We start from the raw sequence: 19,055 nt of genomic DNA, 5'->3' as shown, positions 1-19,055 counted from the left end.
AATTTAAAAATGGGCAAAGTACTTGAATACACATTTCTCAAAGGAAGACATACAAATAAGCAAAAGATATACGAAAAATGCTCAATATCGCTAATTATTAGGAAAACACAAACTAGAACCACAATGAGATATCACACCTGTCAGAATGGCTATTATCAAAAAAATGAAAGATAACAACGTTGGGGAGGAGATGGAGAAAAGTGTACCCTTGTACACTGTCTGCTGTATACAGTTGACCCTCGAAAAACATGGGTTTGAACTATATGAGTCCACTTATAGTGTATTTTTCCCAACCCATCGTGGATTGGAAGTACAGTATTTGTGGTATAGGAAACCTGTATACATAGAGAGCCAACTTTTCAAACTGAGGAACAATTGAATACCCATTATGGAAAACTGTATGGAACTTCCTCCATACATATGATCCAGCAATTCCACCTCTATGTATGTATCTTAAAGCCTTGAAATCAGTATATCAAAAAGATCTCTGTGCTCGTGCTCCCATGTTCATTGTAGCATGATTTACAACAGCCAAGTTATTTAATCAATTATCAATCGATGAGTGCATTTTTAAAAATGTTGTGTATGTATACAATGGAATACTATTTGGCTTTTTTTTCCCCCAGATATATGGTCTCACTCTGTCAGGCTGGAGTGCAATGGCACAATTACAGCTCACAGCAGCCTTGAGCTCCTGGGCTCAAGTGATCCTCTGGCCTCAGCACCCTAAGTAGCTAGAAATATGGGCACATGCCACCACACCCAGCTAATTGTTAAAAAAAAATTTTTTTTTTTAGCAAAGCAAGACAGAGTTCATTGTAGATTCTGGATATTAGCCCTTTGTCAGATGAGTAGATTGCAAAAATTTTCTACCATTCTGTAGGTTTCCTGTTCACTCTGACGGTAGTTTCTTTTGCTGTGCAGAAGCTCTTTAGTTTAATTAGATCCCATTTGTCAGTTTTGGGTTTTGTTGCCATTGCTTTTGGTGTTTTAGACATGAAGTCCTTGCCCATGCCTATGTCCTGAATGGTAATGTCTAGGTTTTCTTCTAGGGTTTTTATGGTTTTAGGTCTAACATTTAAGTCTTTAATCCATCTTGAATTAATCTTTCTATAAGCTGTAAGGAAGAGATCCAGTTTGAGCTTTCTACATATGGCTAGCCAGTTTTCCCAGCACCATTTGTTAAGTGGGGAATCCTTTCCTCATTTCTTGTTTTTGTCAGGTTTGTCAAAGATCAGATAGTTGTAGATGTGTGGTATTATTTCTGAGGGCTCTGTTCTGTTCCATTGGTCTATATCTCTGTTTTGGTACCAGTACCATGCTGTTTTGGTTACTGTAGCCTTGTAGTATAGTTCGAAGTCAGGTAGCGTGATGCCTCCAGCTTTGTTCTTTTGGTTTAGGATTGATTTGGCAATGCAGGCTCTTTTTTGGTTCCATATGAACTTTAAAGTAGTTTTTTCCAATTCTGTGAACAAAGTCATTGGTGGCTTGATGGGGATGGCATTGAATCTATAAATTACCTTGGGCAGTATGGCCATTTTCACAATATTGATTATTCCTCTCCATGAACATGGAATGTTCTTCCATTTGTTTGTGTCCTCTTTTATTTCGTGAAGCAGTGGTTTGTAGTTCTCCTTGAAGAGGTCCTTCACATCCCTTGTAAGTTGGATTCCTAGGTATTTTATTCTCTTTGAAGCAATTGTGAATGGGAGTTCACTCATGTTTTGGCTCTGTGTTTGTCTGGCATTGGTGAATAAGAATGCTTGTGATTTTTGCACATTGATTTTGTATCTTGAGACTTTGCTGAAGTTGCTTATCAGTTTAAGGAGATTTTGGGATGAGATGATGGGGTTTTCTAGATATACAATCATGTCATCTGCAAACAGGGACAATTTCGCTTCCTTTTTTCTTACTTGAATACCCTTTATTTCTTTCTCCTGCCTGATTGCCCTGGCCAGAACTTCCAACACTATGTTGAATAGGAATGGTGAGACAGGGCATCCCTGCCTTGTGCCAGTTTTCAAAGGGAATGCTTCCAGTTTTTGCCCATTCAGTATGATATTGGCTGTGGGTTTGTCATAAATAGCTCTTCTTATTCTGAGATACGTCCCATCAATGCCTAATTTATTGAGAGTTTTTAGCATGAAGTCTGTTGCATTTTGTTGAAGGCCTTTTCTGCATCTATTGAGATAATCATGTGGTTTTTGTCTTTGGTTCTGTTTATATGCTGGATTACATTTATTGATTTGTGTATGTTGAACCAGCCTTGCATCCCAGGGATGAAGCCCACTTGATCATGGTGGATAAGCTTTTTGATGTGCTGCTGGATTCGGTTTGCCAGTATTTTACTGAGGATTTTTGCGTCAATGTTCATCAGGGATATTGGTCTAAAATTCTTCTTTTTTGTTGTGTCTCTGCCAGGCTGTGGTATCAGGATGATGCTGGCCTCATAAAATGAGTTAGGGAGGATTCCTTCTTTTTCTATTGATTGGAATAGTTTCAGAAGGAATGGTACCAGCTCCTCCTTGTACCTCTGGTAGAATTTGGCTGTGAATCCATCTGGTCCTGGACTTTTTTTGGTTGGTAAGCTATTAATTATTGCCTCAATTTCAGAGCCTGTTATTGGTCTATTCAGGGATTCAACTTCTTCCTGGTTTAGTCTTGGGAGGGTGTATGTGTCCAGGAATTTATCCATTTCTTCTAGATTTTCTAGTTTATTTGCGTAGAGATGTTTATAGTATTCTCTGATGGTAGTTTGTATTTCTGTGGGATCGGTGGTGATATCCCCTTTATCATTTTTTATCACGTCTATTTGATTCTTCTCTCTTTTCTTCTTTATTAGTCTTGCTCACAGTCTATCAGTTTTGTTGATCTTCTCAAAAAACAAGCTCCTGGATTCATTGATTTTTGAAGGGTTTTTTGTGTCTCTATCTCCTTCAATTCTGCTCTGATCTTAGTTATTTCTTGCCTTCTGCTAGCTTTTGAATGTGTTTGCTGTTGCTTCTCTAGTTCTTTTAATTGTGATGTTAGGGTGTCAATTTTAGATCTTTCCTGTTTTCTCTTGTGGGCATTTAGTGCTATAAATTTCCCTCTACACACTGCTTTGAATGTATCCCAGAGATTCTGGTATGTTGTGTCTTTGTTCTCATTGATGTCAAAGAACATCTTTATTGCTGCCTTCATTTCATTATGTACCCAGTAGTCATTCAGGAGCCGGTTGTTCAGTTTCGATGCAGTTGAGCAGTTTTGAGTGAGTTTCTTAATCCTGAGTTCTAGTTTGATTGCACTGTGGTCTGAGAGACAGTTTGTTATAATTTCTGTTCTTTCACATTTTCTGAGGAGTGCTTTACTTCCAACTATGTGGACAATTTTGGAATAGGTGTGGTGTGGTGCTGAGAAGAATGTATATTCTGTTGATTTGGGGTGGAGAGTTCTGTAGATGTGTATTAGGTCTGCTTGGTGCAGAGCTGAGTTCCATTCCTGGATATCCTTGTTAACTTTCTGTCTCGTTGATTTGTCTAATGTTGACAGTGGGGTGTTAAAGTTTCCCATTATTATTGTGTGGGAGCCTAAGTCTCTTTGTAGGTCTCTAAGAACTTGCTTTATGAATCTGGGTGCTCCTGTATTGGGTGCATATATATTTAGGATAGTTAGCTCTTCTTGTTGAATTGATCCCTTTACCATTATGTAATGGCCTTGTCTCTTTTGATCTTTGTTGGTTTAAAATCTGTTTTATGAGAGACTAAGATTGCAACCCCTGCCTTTTTTTTTTTTTCCATTTGCTTGGTAGATCTTCCTCCATCCCTTTATTTTGAGCCTATGTGTGTCTCTGCACGTGAGATGGGGCTCCTGAATACAGCACACTGATGGGTCTTGACTCTATCCAATTTGCCAATCTGTGTCTTTTAATTGGAGCATTTAGCCCATTTACATTTAAGGTTAATATAGTTATGTGTGAATTTGATCCTGTCATTATGATGTTAGCTGGTTATTTTGCTCGTTAGTTGATTCAATTTCTTCCTAGCGTCGATGGTCTTCACAATTTGGCATGTTTTTGCAGTGGCTGGTACCTGTTGTTCCTTTCCATGTTTAGGGCTTCCTTCAGGAGCAATTGTAGGGCAAAGTCTTGTGGTGGTGACAAAGTCTCTCAGCATTCATTTGTCTGTAAAGTATTTTATTTCTCCTTCACTTATGAAGCTTACTTTGACTGGATATGAAATTCTGGGTTGAAAATTCTTTTCTTTGAGAATGTTGAATATTGGCCCCCACTCTCCTCCGGCTTGTAGAGTTTCTGCCGAGAAATCAGCTGTTAGTCTGATGGCTTCCCTTTGTGGGTAACCTGACCTTTCTCTCTGGCTGCTCTTAACATTTTTTCCTTCATTTCAACTTTGGTGAATCTGACAATTATGTGTCTTAGAGTTGCCCTTCTCAAGGAGTATCTTTGTGGTGTTCTCTGTATTTCCTGAATTTGAATGTTGGCCTGCCTTGCTACATTGGGGAAGCTCTCCTGGATAATATCCTGCAGAGTGTTTTCCAACTTGGTTCCATTCTCCCCGTCACTTTCAGGTACACCAATCAGATGTAGATGTGGTCTTTTCACATAGTCCCATATTTCTTGGAGGCTTTGTTCATTTCTTTTTATTCTTTTTTCTCTAAACTTATCTTCTCACTTCATTTCATTCATTGGATCTTCAGTCACTGATACCCTTTCTTCCAATTGATCAAATCAGCTATTGAGGCTTGTGCATTCGTCACGTAGTTCTCATGCCATGGTTTTCAGCTCCATCAGGTCCTTTAAGGACTTCTCTGCATTGGTTATTTTAGTTAGCCACTTGTCTAATCTTTTTTCAAGGTTTTTAACTTCTTTGCAATGGGCTCGAACTTACTCCTTTAGCTTGGAGAAATTTGATCATCTGAAGTCTTCTTCTCTCAACTCGTCAAAGTCATTCTCCATCCAGCTTTGTTCCATTGCTGGTGAGGAGCTGTGTTCCTTTGGAGGAGGAGAGGTGCTCTGATTTTTAGAATATTCAGTATTTCTGTTCTGTTTGATCCCCATCTTTGTGGTTTTATCTACCTTTGGTCTTTTAATGATGATGACATACAGATGGGGTTTTGGGATGGATGTCCTTTCTGTTTGTTAGTTTTCCTTTTAACAGTCAGGACCCTCTGCTGCAGGTCTGTTGGAGTTTGCTGGAGGTCCACTCCAGACCCTGTTTGCCTAGGTATCAGCAGCAGAGGCTGCAGAACAGTGAATATTGCTGAACAGCAAATGTTGCTGTCTGATCATTCCTCTGGAGGTTTCGTCTCAGAGGGGTACCTGGCCGTGTGAGGGGTCAGTCTGCTCCTACTGGGGGGTGCCTCCAAGATAGGCTACTCGGGGGTCAGGGACCCACTTGAAGAGGGAGTCTGTCCATTCTCAGATCTCAAACTCTGTGCTGGGAGAACCACTACTCTCTTCAAAGCTGTCAGATAGGGACATTTAAGTCTGCAGAGGTTTCTGCTGCCTTTTGTTTGGCTATGCCCTGCCCCCAGAAGTGGAGTCTATAGAGGCAGGCAGGCCTCCTTGAGCTATGGTGGGCTCCACCCAATTCGAGCTTCCTGGCCGCTTTGTTTACCTACTTAAGCCTCAGCAATGGTGGATGCCCCTCCCCCAGCCTCACTGCCACCTTGCAGTTCGATCTCAGACTGCTGTGCTAGCAATGAGCGAGGGTCTGTGGGCATAGGACCCTCCGAGCCATGCACAGGATATAATCTCCTGGTGTGCCGTTTGCTAAGACCATTGGAAAAGTGCAGTATTAGGGTGGGAGTGACCAGATTTTCCAGGTGCCATCTGTCACAGCTTCAGTTGGCTATGAAAGGGAATTCCCTGAACTCTTGCGCTTCCTGGGTGAAGTAACGCCTCGCCCTGCTTCAGCTCATGCTCGGTGCACTGTACCCACTGTCCTGCACCCACTGTCTGACAAGCCCCAGTGAGATGAACCCAGTACCTCAGTTGGAAATGCAGAAATCACCCATCTTCTGCGTCGCTCACGCTGGGAGCTGTAGACTGGAGCTGTTCCTATTCGGCCATCTTGGAACCTCCCCTAATCTTTCAGTTTTTTAATTTACAAAGAAAAAAGAAAAGAAAAATAAACTGCTTTTCCTACTGTCATACACCACTCATACTCACATCTATTGATGCCAGATGTGGGGATTTTTTCCTACACACAAAGGAGGTCTTCAGTGGACACAAGCTGGGTGTCCTCACATTCAATATAATTTGGATGCTACCTACCTGTAGATAGTATTGGATCCCACAGATTGAGGGTTCAGTCCCACAAGACTACCCCTCATTTCAGATGCCAATTGTAAGCTCCAGTTGTGACTGTACTTCTGGACAACTTGCTATCAATCGGGATTCCTGCACACCCCTCCTGGGGTTCACCTAATTTGCTGGAGTGGCTCACAGAACTCAAAAACACTTCACTTACATTTTCCTATTTATTATAAAGGATATCACAGAGGACACAGATGAGCAGCCAGTCGGAAGAGGTACATAAGGTGAGGTATGGAGGAAGGGATGCAGAACTTCCATGCCATTTCTAGGCATGCCACCCCACAGCAGCTGCTGGGAAGCTCTCCAAACTGTCCTTTTGGGTTTTTATGGAGACTTTGTGACACAGGCATGATTGATTGATTGATTAAATCATTGCCCATTGGTAATCAACTCAAACTTCAGCCCCTCTCCCTTGCCTGGAGGTCAGGGGGTAGGGCTGAAAGTTTTAACCCTCTGATCACATGGTTGATTTCCCTGACAGCTAGACTTTATCCTGAGCCCACCAATGATACAGGCAGGCTGGCTGGTTTCCTGTTTTGATGTGGTTTAAAGCAAAAGAACCAAAGCTCCTTACTCAAGCTGTAGCTTACCTAACTTCCAATCAATCAGCAACAACAGATCCAAGAAGCTGCTAGCCACAAGTTCCTGCTTTAGAGGGCTATGGACTTCCCTGGGGCCTCACATGTGCCATTACACTTAAACTTCAACTTATAGTTACTCTTTCCTCATTTTAATGCTAAAAATCACACCCAGGTGTGGAGATAGATAATGCTAGGGATACATGCAATGTATAAAGAAGCACATTGAGCCACTGAGCAAGCACTAAAAAAAAAAAAAAACCTTACACATGCCCTAATGAAACCTTTCCCTGTAGAAAAACCCTATAATGCTAACCCACATACTACCTTCAGGGAGCAGCCCACCCTTCTTTTGTTGTGCTGGCTCCCTTGTGCACAACCTAAATAAATTTTCTCTTTACAGCTATATCTGGTGATCTCTCTTGATTTCCTGGGAGATTACAAGAACCCAGGGTATGGGTAATACCGAGAGTGGCCTCATTACAACAAAAGATGCTCCTATTACCGAGGAAATCCCAAGGGATTTGGGAGCAGTGTATCAGATGCTCCTATCACTCAGGAAATCACAAAGTTTCTGAGTTCTGTGTGAGAACTGGAGTCAAAGGTCAAATGTGAAAATGAAAGGTTGTTTTAGCACCCCTATCTACCAGGATTTGGGGAGCTCTGTGCCAGGAACTGGGTGGCAGAAACTAAGCATATATTTGTATTATATCACAATATCATAGATACACCAGTAGATCAATGGAAAACAATAAAATCCAGAAATAGATCCACATATATGTGAGCAACTTATTTTTGACAAGGAAATTTAGTAGAGAAAAGGACAGTCTTTTCAACAAATGATGTTGGAACAACTAGGCATTCATATGCAAAAAGAAACATTTATCCATACCATTCACTATACACACAAAAAATTTTAATGAGTTATAAACCTAAATTTAAAACCTAAAATTATAAAACATTCAAGAGAAAACATAAAATATTTTTTTCAAAATTTTAAGCTAGGCAAATGTTGCTCAGATATATCAAAAGTATATTCCATAAAATAACAAACTGATTAATATATGTCATCAAAATTGGAAATTTTTGCTCTTTAAAATGCAGTTATGAAAACAAAAAGGCAAGCCAAAGACTGGGGCAAATATTTTCAAAGCGTATGGTCCAGAATCTAGAAAGAACTCTCAATACTCACCAATAAAGAAACAAACAACTCAATATTTTTAATGGAAAAAAATTTTAACAGACAATTCCCCAAAGAAGATATATGGCTGGTTAATAAGCACATGAAAACATATTCACCTGAGATATCATTAGGAAAACACAAATGAAAACTATAATGCAATACCACTATACATCTATTATAATGGCTAAAATTAAAAACGATATGGAACATATTAAAAGGACTTCATGCCATTGCCAAGTGAGATTTATTCTTGGAATGCAAAGACAGTTCAACATATGAAAATCAGTCAATTTATAATGGCTAAAATTAAAAACGATATGGAACATATTAAAAGGACTTCATGCCATTGCCAAGTGAGATTTATTCTTGGAATGCAAAGACAGTTCAACATATGAAAATCAGTCAATGTGATACAACACATGAACAGAATGAAGGGGAAGAAACACATGGTCATCTCAATTGATGCAGAAAAAGCATTTGATAATATTCAACACCCTTGCACGATTAAAAAAAAACACTTAACAAAATAGTAATACAAGTTAACTTACACAACATAATAAAGCCATATATTAAAAATCCACAGCTTCACGCCTCTAATCCCAGCACTTTGGAAGGCCAAGGCGGGCGGATCATGAGGTCAGGAGATCGAGACCATCCTGGCTAACATGGCAAAACCCTGTCTCTACTAAAAATACAAAAAATTATCCAGGCGTGGTGGCACGCACCTGTAGTCCCAGTTACTCAGGAGGCTGAGGCAGGAGAATCACTTGAACCTGGGAGGTGGAGATTGCAGTGAGCCGAGATTGTGCAACTGCACTCCAGCCTGGGTGACAGAGGCAGACTCCATTTAAAAAAAGAAAAAAAAAACCGCTAAAATCATACTCAGTGGTGAAAGACTGAAAGCTTTTCCTAAAAAAATCAGAAATAAAACAAAGACCTCTACTTTTGTCACTTCTATTTAACACAATATTTCTTGATAAAACTAGAGCAATTGGAGAAGGAAAAGCAATGAAAGTCCTTCAAATTGGAAAGGAAGAAATAAGTTATCTCTGTTCTTAGATGGCATTATCTTATGTGGAGAAAAACCTATATATTCCACCAAAAATAAGCTATTAGAAATAATAAATTCAGCAAAGTTATAAGATACAAAATCAACACTAAAATTAGTTGTATTTCTATATACTAACATTGAATAATCTGAAAAGAAAATTAAGAAAACATTTCCATTTGTAATAGCATCAAAAAGAATAAAATACTGAATACTACAAAAAATCTACAAAGAAATTAAAGACAGAAATAAATGAAAACATGTGTCAATACTAGCCAAAGTGATCTACAGATTCAACGTAATCTCTATCAAAATTCCAGTGACATTTCCTTACAGAAACAGAAAAACCCACCCTAAAATGTATATGAAATCTCAAGGGACCCCAAATAACTAAAATAACCTTGAAAAAGAAGAACAAAGTTGGGAGTCTCACACTTCTTGATTTCAAAACTGACTGCAAAACAACAGTAATCAAAATAATGTGGCATAAAGACAGACAAGTAGAATAGAATAAAGATCTCAGAAATAAACCCTTGCATGTATTCAATATTTTGAATTATTTGCATATATTCAAATAATTTTCTAACAAGACCATTCAATGGGGGAAAGGACAGTCTTTTCACCAAATGGTGTTGAGAAAACTGAATATCCACATGGAAAAAAATGAAGGTGGATACTTACCTTGTACCACATATGAAATTTAACTAAAATTAGATCAAAGACCTAAATGTAAGAGCTAAAACAGGGGAAGTCTACATGACATTGGATTTGGCAATGATTTCATAGATACATCACCAAAAGCACAGGCAACAAAACCAATAAATAGATAAATTGGATCTTATCAAAATTTAAAACTTTTATGCATAAAAGGACACTATCTACAAAATGAAAAAGCAACCCACACATGGAAGAAAATATTTGCAGATCATATATCTGATAAGGGATTAATATTCACAATATACAAAGAACTCCTTAACTTTAATGAAAACACAAAACAAACAATTCATAAATGAGTAATGACTTTAATAAACATTTCTCCAAAGTAGATGTACAAATGGCCAATAAGCACATGAACAGATGCTCATCCTCACTGGCCATTAAAGAAATGCAAATCATAATCATAATGAGATATCACTTTGCATCCATTAGGATGCCCATGATGATTTAAAAAAAAAACAAAACTGAAAATAACAAGTGTCGGTGAGGATGCGGAGAAATGGGAATTCTTGTGTATTGCTGGTGAAAAATGTAAATGGTGCAGCCACTATGGAAAGCAGTTTGGCGGCTCCTCAAAAAGTGAAACATAGAATTACCATGTGATCCAGCAATTTCATTTCTTGGTATATACCCAAAAGAATTTAAAATAGGGCCTCAAACAGATACGTGGGCACCAGTGTTCACAGTAGCATTATCTACAATAAACAAAATATTATAATAACCCAAGTATCTATAGACAGAAGAATGGACAAACAAAATGTGGTGTAGACATACAATAGAATATCATTAACATTTTAGAAAAGAAGGAAATCCTGACACTTATGACAGCCTGGATGAATCTTGAAGACATTAAGCTAAGTGAAATAAGCCCGTGGCAAAAAGATAAATCCTGTATGATTCTACCTATATGAAGTCCTTAGAACAGTCAAATTCTTGGAAACACAAAGTAAAAGTGTAGTTGCCACGAGCCAGGAAGAGAGAGAAATGTAGAGTTATTATTGAATACTTATAGGATTTCATTTTGGGAAAATGAAAAAGTTGTGGGTAACAATAATAGGATAAAAAAAATTGCAAGATGTGGAGCAACTCTCTTAACACTTTTATAAAATGCTACAACCTCTTCGGAAAAAAAGTTTGTCAGTTTCTTAGTTAACCATACACGTACTATATGATCCAGCTATTCCATCCATAGGTTCTTACCAAGAAAAGAAGAATATGTCTTTATGAACATATTGCCATGGATGTTTTATTTGTAATAACCAAAACTTAGAAACAACTGAAATGCCTATGAACAGGTGACTGGATAAAGAAACTGAGATGTACTCATATGGTGAAATATCACTTGGCAATAAACAGGAATGAATAACGATACATGCAACAACTTAGATGAATCTCAAAGTAATTATTCTGAGTTAAAGAAGCCAGATGCAAAGAGAGTGCATATCATGATATTCCTGTTACGTAAAAGTGTCGAAAATGCAAACTAATCAATAGTGACAGAAAAAAGATTAGTGGTTGCCTAGAGAGAGGGATGCATGGAGAGATGGACGGGATTACCAAGAATCACAGGGGAACTTGTGGAGGGGATGGGTATTGGATGTTTTCATTCTCTTGATTGCAATTAAGGTTTCACTGGTGCATGCATAGGTCAAAACAAATCAAATTGTACACTTGACATATGTTCAGTGTATTGGATGTCAGTTACATTCCCAATAGACCTGTACCTCAAAAGCACAAGCAACAAAAACAAAAATAGACGAATGGGACTTAATTAAACTGAAAAGCTTCTGCAAGCAAAAAATAATAATAATAACAGAGTGAACAGACAACCAGCAGAATGGGAGAAAATATTTGCAAACTATGCATCATCCAACAGGGGACTGATATCCAGAATTTATAAGGAACTCAAACAACTCTATAGAAAATAAAATAACCCCATTAAAAAGTGGGCAAAGGACATGAATAGATGTTTTTCAAAAGAAGATATACAAGCAGCCAACAAGCACATGAAAAAGTGCTCAGCATCACTAATCATCAAAGAAATGCAAATTAAAGCCACAATGAGGTATCATCTTACACCAGTCAAAATGACTATTATTAAAAAGACAAAAAATCAGAGATGTTGTCAAGGATGCGGAGAAAAAGGAACACTTACAGATTGTTGGTGGGAATGTAAATGAGTACAGCCTCTTTGGAAAACAGTATGAGGATTTCTCAAAGAACTAAAAATAGAACTACCATTTGATCCAGCAGTCCCATTACTGGGTATCTACCCAAAAGAAAAGAAATCATTATATCAAAAAGACACTTGTACTAATGTGTTTATTGCAGCTCTATTAACAATAACAAAGATGTGCAGTCAATCTAAGTGTCCATCAATGGATGATTGGATAAAGAAAATGTGATACATAGACAGCATGGAATACTATTCGGCCATAAGAAAATGAAATCATGTTTTTTGCAGCAACACAAGTGGAACTGGAGGCCGTTATCTTAAGTGAAATAACTTGGAAACAGAAAAACAAATATCACATGTCTCACTTATAAGTGAGACGCACACCTGTAATCCCAGCACTTTGGGATGCCAAGGCGGGTGGATCACCTGAGGTCAGGAGTTTGCGACCAGTCTGGCCAACATGGTGAAGCCCCGTCTCTACTAAACACACAAAAAAATTAGCCAGGCATGGTGGTGCATGCCTGTAATCCGAGATACTTGGGAGGCTGAGACAGGAGAATCACTTGCACCTCAGAGACGGAGATTGCAGTGAGCCGAGATCACGCCATCGCACTCCAGCCTGGGCAGCAGGAGAGAAACTCCATCTCAAAAACAAAAATTAAAAATTAAAAAAAAATAAGTGGGAGCTAAATAATGTGTACACATGCACTTAGAGTATGGAATAGTAAACACTGGAGGCTGGAAAGGTGAGGGAGATGAGTAATTACTGAGTGGGTACAATGTACACTGTCCAGGTGATAGTTGCACTGAAAGCCCAGACTTCACCACAACACAGTGGATCCATGTAATAAAACTGCACCTGCACCCCTTAAACGTATGCAAATAAAGAAGCAATGCTATGAGACCCAAGCTCACTTCTTTTCCTCACACTGGCTCCTGGACTGTTCCTCCACCCGCCAGGCATGGTTTTGCTCAGGCTCTTTGCCTCTATCCAGCTCACGTTTTTGCTTCATCAGATAGTTACTCAAATTGCACCTTCTCAGTGAGCCCTCCTGTGAGTTTTCTGTTCCTATTGTAAGAAATTCTCACAAATGTTGTGGCTTAAAACCACAAATTTATTCGCTCTTGTTGCTTAAAACCACGAAGTTAGAAGTTGAAAGGGTTTTAAAGGAATAAAGTCAATGTGTTGGCTGGGCTGCTGTTTCTGGAGGCTGTTCCAGTGTCTGCAGGCTGCTGGCGTTTTTTGCCTGCAGCCACCTCTCTCCAGTCTCTGCTTCCAACATCACATCACTGCCTTTGCCCCCATTAACCCTCTTTCCTCACTCATACAAAAGGACCCTGCTGATGGCTTTTAGTTCCTACCTTGATAATCCAGGATAATTCCCCCATCTCAAAATCTCCAGAGTCCTTTTGGCCGCATGAAGTGACACGCCCACAGGTCCAGGGATGAAGACACAGCCATCTTTGGGGACCATTACCCAGCCTACCACACTTCCCTGTCTGCCCTTCTAGAATTGCATGACACCTGCAAACACCTCCTGTCCCTCCTACACTCCCTGTTTTGCTCTTTGGCATTTTTAGATATTGAAAATGGCATGTATTTTACTTACTTATGTGTCTTCCCCAGTAAATTCTAAACTCCATGAAAACAATGATTTGTTTTGTCCACTGCTGTATGTCCTGATATCAACCCTAGACCCGTGCCTGGAAAACAGAAGGTGTTCAATACATGATTAAAGGAGAATGAATTCTGTCTCAGTGAGCCTCACACATACCTTGCTTCCCATATTTTCTCTATCTACTCAGAATCTCAGGGGTGGGTACTGTTGCTGCGTGGAATCTGTGTGGGGACTCTAGTGGTTTACCCAGAGATCTGGGGGTTTAGAAAATGAGGCGATTGAGCTACATCCCTAAACCATGATCTTCTGGTGAGTGACCCGGCCATCCACTGCAGCAGCTGCTGGAATTAAATCCAACGCATCTCAGAAGTCCCTCCCTCTCACCAGTTCTTCACAGAAGCTCCTAGGAAACAAGGTCTTCTTCTTTTTTTTTTTTTTAACTTCCCTTGAACCACCCTCCTCCCAGTAGAAGTTCATGAAATACAGAGTAAATTGAATCAAGTTGAATTGACTGAATTCCCCTGCTCATTCTTCATTATAAAGGATGAGTTTTGTCTTAAATGTTTAATGTTGTCCTTTAAAATAGATTTAACATCTTATTAGAATTCTAGAGCTTTACAGGCAAAAGACTTCTCATGTTTCAAATGATGTTTCGAATTTTTCCCTAATAGATTGAGATGGAAGATAATTTTTCTACCCAGTTACTAGCTTTGACCAAGGGTTCCAGAGAAGATATTTTCCTACCTTCCTCAAGGTCATGTACAAACTTAACCCAAAAAAGCTTACTGGGGAAGGGTTCTGAAGTGCAGAAAAAAGCAGATTGCCAGAATGATAAAATGGTGTCTTAAGTTTAGTATTTATTGAGAACTTTATGGGCCAAGTCTCGTGAAAACCACTGTGAACACATAATCTTCTTTTATCATTGAGGGAGGTGAGGCTCAGGGGGTGATGAAAGGGGCCCACCAGATCTCTAGCCATGCCCTTTCTATCAACTCAGTGATGCCAAAGGTGAGCCCTTGGGAAATGGCAGAGGACTAGGAAACAGTGGTGATGATGATAATGAAGAAGATGATGTCTGTGAAGACAGTCCCAACGTTTCTGCTTCCCATTTCCACTGAGTCATGCTACCAAACCAATCTGTCCTCCAACTTGTCAACTCCTTCAGTCATTTATTCATTCATTAACTCATTCGGTAGATAATTATTTACCTATAGAGTAACATGTATGATACAAAATGTGAATTTAGGTGTCATCCCTCAAAAACGTACCCATAAAAACACAAGTATTTCAATGGCAAGAACCTTGAGCTGATATTCTGTTGAGTGTTTCCATCACTTTTGCTGCATCATTTTTACTCTTTTTCCATGCACAACAAGTATTGATTCTTCTTCTTTTCTGTTGCTTTTGTTGTTGTTGTTGTTTGTTGTTTGTTTTTGGTAGGGGTGGGGATCTCACTCTGTCACCAGAGGCAGGGATGCATGATCATAGCTCGCTGTAGCCTTGACCTCCTGTGTTCAAGTGATCCTCCTGCCTCAGCCTCCTGAGTAGCTGGGACTACAGGTGTGCACCACAACACCTCACTATTTTTTTAAATTTTTTGTAGAGGCAGGGACTTGGTAGGTTGCCCAGGCTGGTCTCAAACTGGATCACCTCAAATGATCCTCCTGCCTTGAAAAAAAGCCTTGAAACAAAACCCTTAACTAGCTAGACTCTTGAGGCAGGCTTCATGCCTGGCATGAAGCTTGTCCACGGACACCAGGGCATATGGAAGAGAGGGGTGCAGAATGCAGGACCCTCCCCTTCAATCAGAGATCCTGAGGCCCCCTTGCTTGTCCTCTCACTGGCAGTCTGGCTGCCAGGCTCTGCCCCTCCTTCTCTACCTGACTTTTTGGCACTTTCAACCTCTTCTTCAACCTGAAAAATCTCCTTGGCCTTGATAATTTCCGCATCTGACACCTCAAGCCTACCTTCTCCCATCTGGCTTCCTGAAGTGCTGGGATTATAGGCATGAGCCACCACGCCCAGGTCCAGATATTGCTTCTCGCTGGAATTCCAGAAGTCATGTGGAAGTGGAGTGGTGTATATAAAGCACTCATATACAAGAAGGCTGATCCTGTCCTTCCTGCCTCATCCCTATATCATTACCAGTGAGGGGACTGTCAAGCTCTGTGGCTGGCTGATCCAAACACCAGAAGCTCTGGGATCACCTGGGCTCCACCTGTCTCCATCTCCAGCCCTGATTCTTCCCTCTTCTACCCACTATGTCCATGGCCTCAAAAATGCACAAAGCTCTGCCCCTACTGCCTCCTTGGCTGCTCTTTCCAAAGACATCCAGGAGCACGATCAGGAATCGATCAGCCCTGTCCCAGAGGCCCCAGGAACAGGAAATGTGATACAGATAGATGGGAGAAGGCAGGCTTGAGATGTCAGACAAGGAAATTATCAAGGCCAAGGAGATTTTTCAGGTTGAAGAAGAGGTTGAAAGTGCCAAAAAGCCAGGTAGGGAAGGAGGGGCAGAGCCTGGCAGCCAGACTGCCAGTGAGAGGACAAGCAAGGGGGCCTCAGGATCTCTGATTGAAGAGGAGGGTCCTGCGTTCTGCACCCTTCTCTTCACTACTCCCTGGTGACTGTGGACAAGCTTCATGCCAGGCACCAAATGCAACCTCGAGCAGGCTGGGGCCCCACAGGCGAGCCCTGCTCCTGGCTAGGGCAGAGACAAGGGTTCCCAGACTCAAGAGTCTAGCTAGTCAAGGGTTTTGCCTCAAGGCTTATTCCCTTGAGAGACTGGTGTCATGAAAGAAGCAAGGCCCTGGTGTTGACAATAATGCTAACGTGAACAAGGTAGGTGCTTCTGTGGAGCCACGTGCACTTTCTCATTTGCTAAAGTGTCCACTTAGTCATTCCTTTGCTAACCACAGGGAAGTGTGCTACCAACACGCAGGGGTTCTTATTCTAGAAAATGTTGGGAATTGATGCTTTACCATAAATATAAAAGACTAAGCAAATGTTGACAAATAAATTAAGTAAATCAAGTAGGAGACCACCCAAATCCAGCAAGGACACACACAGCTATTCATGTATCGCAAGATACAGCCTTGAGGGGCCCTGGCTTGGCCATCAGGGCCAGAGGAACTCCCTCCCCACTAGTCTTCCTCCTCCTGTGACACCCTCCCCTCAGGCCCCTGCCTGGCTGTCTCCTCACATCCCCTCTGCCTCCTAACTGTCCCTCCGCATTCTTCCACACCCACCGACCTCCTCTAGGAACACATCTGTCCTCCAGCTCTGCAGTCCCACCTTGGGTTCCTCCCAGCTCCTATGACACATGACACACTGTCAACTGTGGACTGTTGGAGAACCCCTGAACCACGCCATGCCCGTTTCCTCTCTAAGGGATGTTTGCATCAAATTTTATTTATTGTTTCTCAGACCAAAACAATACACATCTATATTATAAACTTTGGAAAGTAGGAAAAGAGATAAAGAAGAAAATAAAAGTCACTCTTATCCTGTCCCCCAGAAATGAATACTATTCGTACTCTGTAGTATTTTTCTCATGTCTATTTCCTAGGAGGTGGGGGAGGGGGGCAGACAGTACAACCAATTCTCCACATAAACTTTAAAGCATGTTTTAGTTTTTCTCATAAGGTCTTTAGAACCTCGCATTGTGCTTTTACCTAGCAATAAATGCTAATTATTATCAGTGTAATTAAAATTCAGAGGCAAAACAGAGTGATAGAAAGAGAAAGGCTTTGGAATCAGCCATGTCTGGGTCCATACCTCAGGTTGGACTCTGTAATCTTGAATAATGTTTGGTTAACTTTGCTGATTCTAAGTATCCTCACTGGTAAAATGGAAGTAACAATTTATTCGCAGTGTTTGTTGTGAAACTTAAAAGAAAAACAAATACACTGATTTCACTATGGTAGGTGACCAATAAGTGATTATACTACTAGTAGTAAATATTAAGGATAAAGTTAGTGTGTGTTGAAAGATTGAAAAAAATTCCTATGAAACTAGATAATGAAGACAAAATAATCCTTCTAACATTTCAACAGGTACACTGTAGACTTTAATGAAACACACACACACACACACACACACATACACACATACACACATACACACAAAAGCAAGAATATCCCTAATGAAGTCTCATATTTTACTTATTACCATAAAGCATCTGCTGGCTTTTAATTAGGAAGGACAAACGTGTTAGCAAATGATGCCACTTCGTTAGGAGACACATTTGTATAAATGTTTACAAAGAAAACTGCACAGGGTTAGGATTTAGTATGAGTGTTCTCTTCTAGAAATGTTAGTGAAGTTTCAGTACATTCCTGCATAAGCCCCAGCACAAGCTCTAGCCAATTCATAAACTCTCAGGCATTCATTTTTGGTCCTCTGTTCTGTATTAAAAGGCCAGGGCCAAACACAGTAGGCTACTTTTTAGAAAACACCAACCATGTCAATAATAAAACAACCAAACACGCGGTACTGGTCAAGAGAAGGCTTCTTGGAGTAAGTGAGTCCTGCATGATGAGCTGGACTTTACTGCAAGTAATGGAGGAGAGTGGCACTGAAGCTGGTGTAGGCGTTCTGTCCCAGCACAGGAAGAAACATAGATTCTGGCTCCCAGGAGGAGCTGAAAGCAGATGTGGGAAGAACTGAGGAGGGGACAGCCCCAGGGGCCGATGGCTCCAGAGGCCATGTTTCTCAGCCCCTGCCACCATTGGAATCCTGGGGAGCACCAGACCATATGGCAGAGCCATGACATCAGGATGCCTGGGGGTGTGACCTGGGTGTCTTTGTTTATAAACATGCCCAGGAGACTGCAACTGAAGGTCATAGTTGGCTCAATGACCCTCAGTCACCAGCATCAGGAAAAGCCTGGGTCCTGCATGCTGCTGCCCTGATAACACACGGGCTCAGCTGCACACCACCGCCTACAACGGCATTGCTTGGCCCTGTAGATATTGTCACACTACCATTGCCTGACACTGCCCATCAGCCAGCACAGAGGAATGTTCAAGGGTCTATGCTGGGCTCCTCCCAGACACTTCTCTTACAAGTGTCCAACTCCTTCTACCCGTAGTGATAGAGGTAGCCTAGCAAGCACCTAACAAGTCTGGTTAAGCTCAGTGGTGCCCCACAGTTACATTTAAATCCTATCTGGGACTTTCCCTACATGATCTCAAGCTCTGCACTCATTTGGAAAAAATCAGTGGTCAGAGCAGGGCCAGCTCATGCTCCTGATGAGCAGCTCCTATTCAACCCTTGATGCTGACAGGAGGCTGAGCTTTCTCCTCTTTCTGGCTTTGGGGATCTTTTCTCTGTGTCCTGTGGCCTTGTCCATCTGCAGGCTGCCTAGGAACTTATGAGGATCCCGTGTTTTAAGAATCGTTGGCTCAGGAAGTTGGC

At 40.8% G+C, this 19,055-nt stretch overlaps 1 long non-coding RNA gene across 4 annotated transcripts in view; it reads right to left on the bottom strand.

Moving 5' to 3' along the window:
* The window catches only part of LOC104005169 (uncharacterized), a 75,797-nt gene that overhangs the window by 8,531 nt on the left and 48,211 nt on the right, over positions 1 to 19,055 (bottom strand). The window contains exon 4 of one of the 4 annotated variants that reach the window (XR_008546576.2): positions 13,629 to 13,722. The exons of the other annotated variants lie outside the window; for them this stretch is intronic. This is a non-coding gene — a long non-coding RNA (uncharacterized LOC104005169). The remainder of the gene's footprint in view (positions 1 to 13,628; positions 13,723 to 19,055) is intronic. 4 annotated transcript variants of the gene reach the window in all.

This window comes from Pan troglodytes, chromosome 13 (genome assembly GCF_028858775.2).
Source record: "Pan troglodytes isolate AG18354 chromosome 13, NHGRI_mPanTro3-v2.0_pri, whole genome shotgun sequence".
In the NCBI taxonomy this organism is placed as follows: domain Eukaryota; kingdom Metazoa; phylum Chordata; class Mammalia; order Primates; family Hominidae; genus Pan; species Pan troglodytes.
The sequence above is the reverse complement of the archived record's forward strand: the minus strand, read 5'-3'. Positions and strand labels throughout refer to the sequence as shown.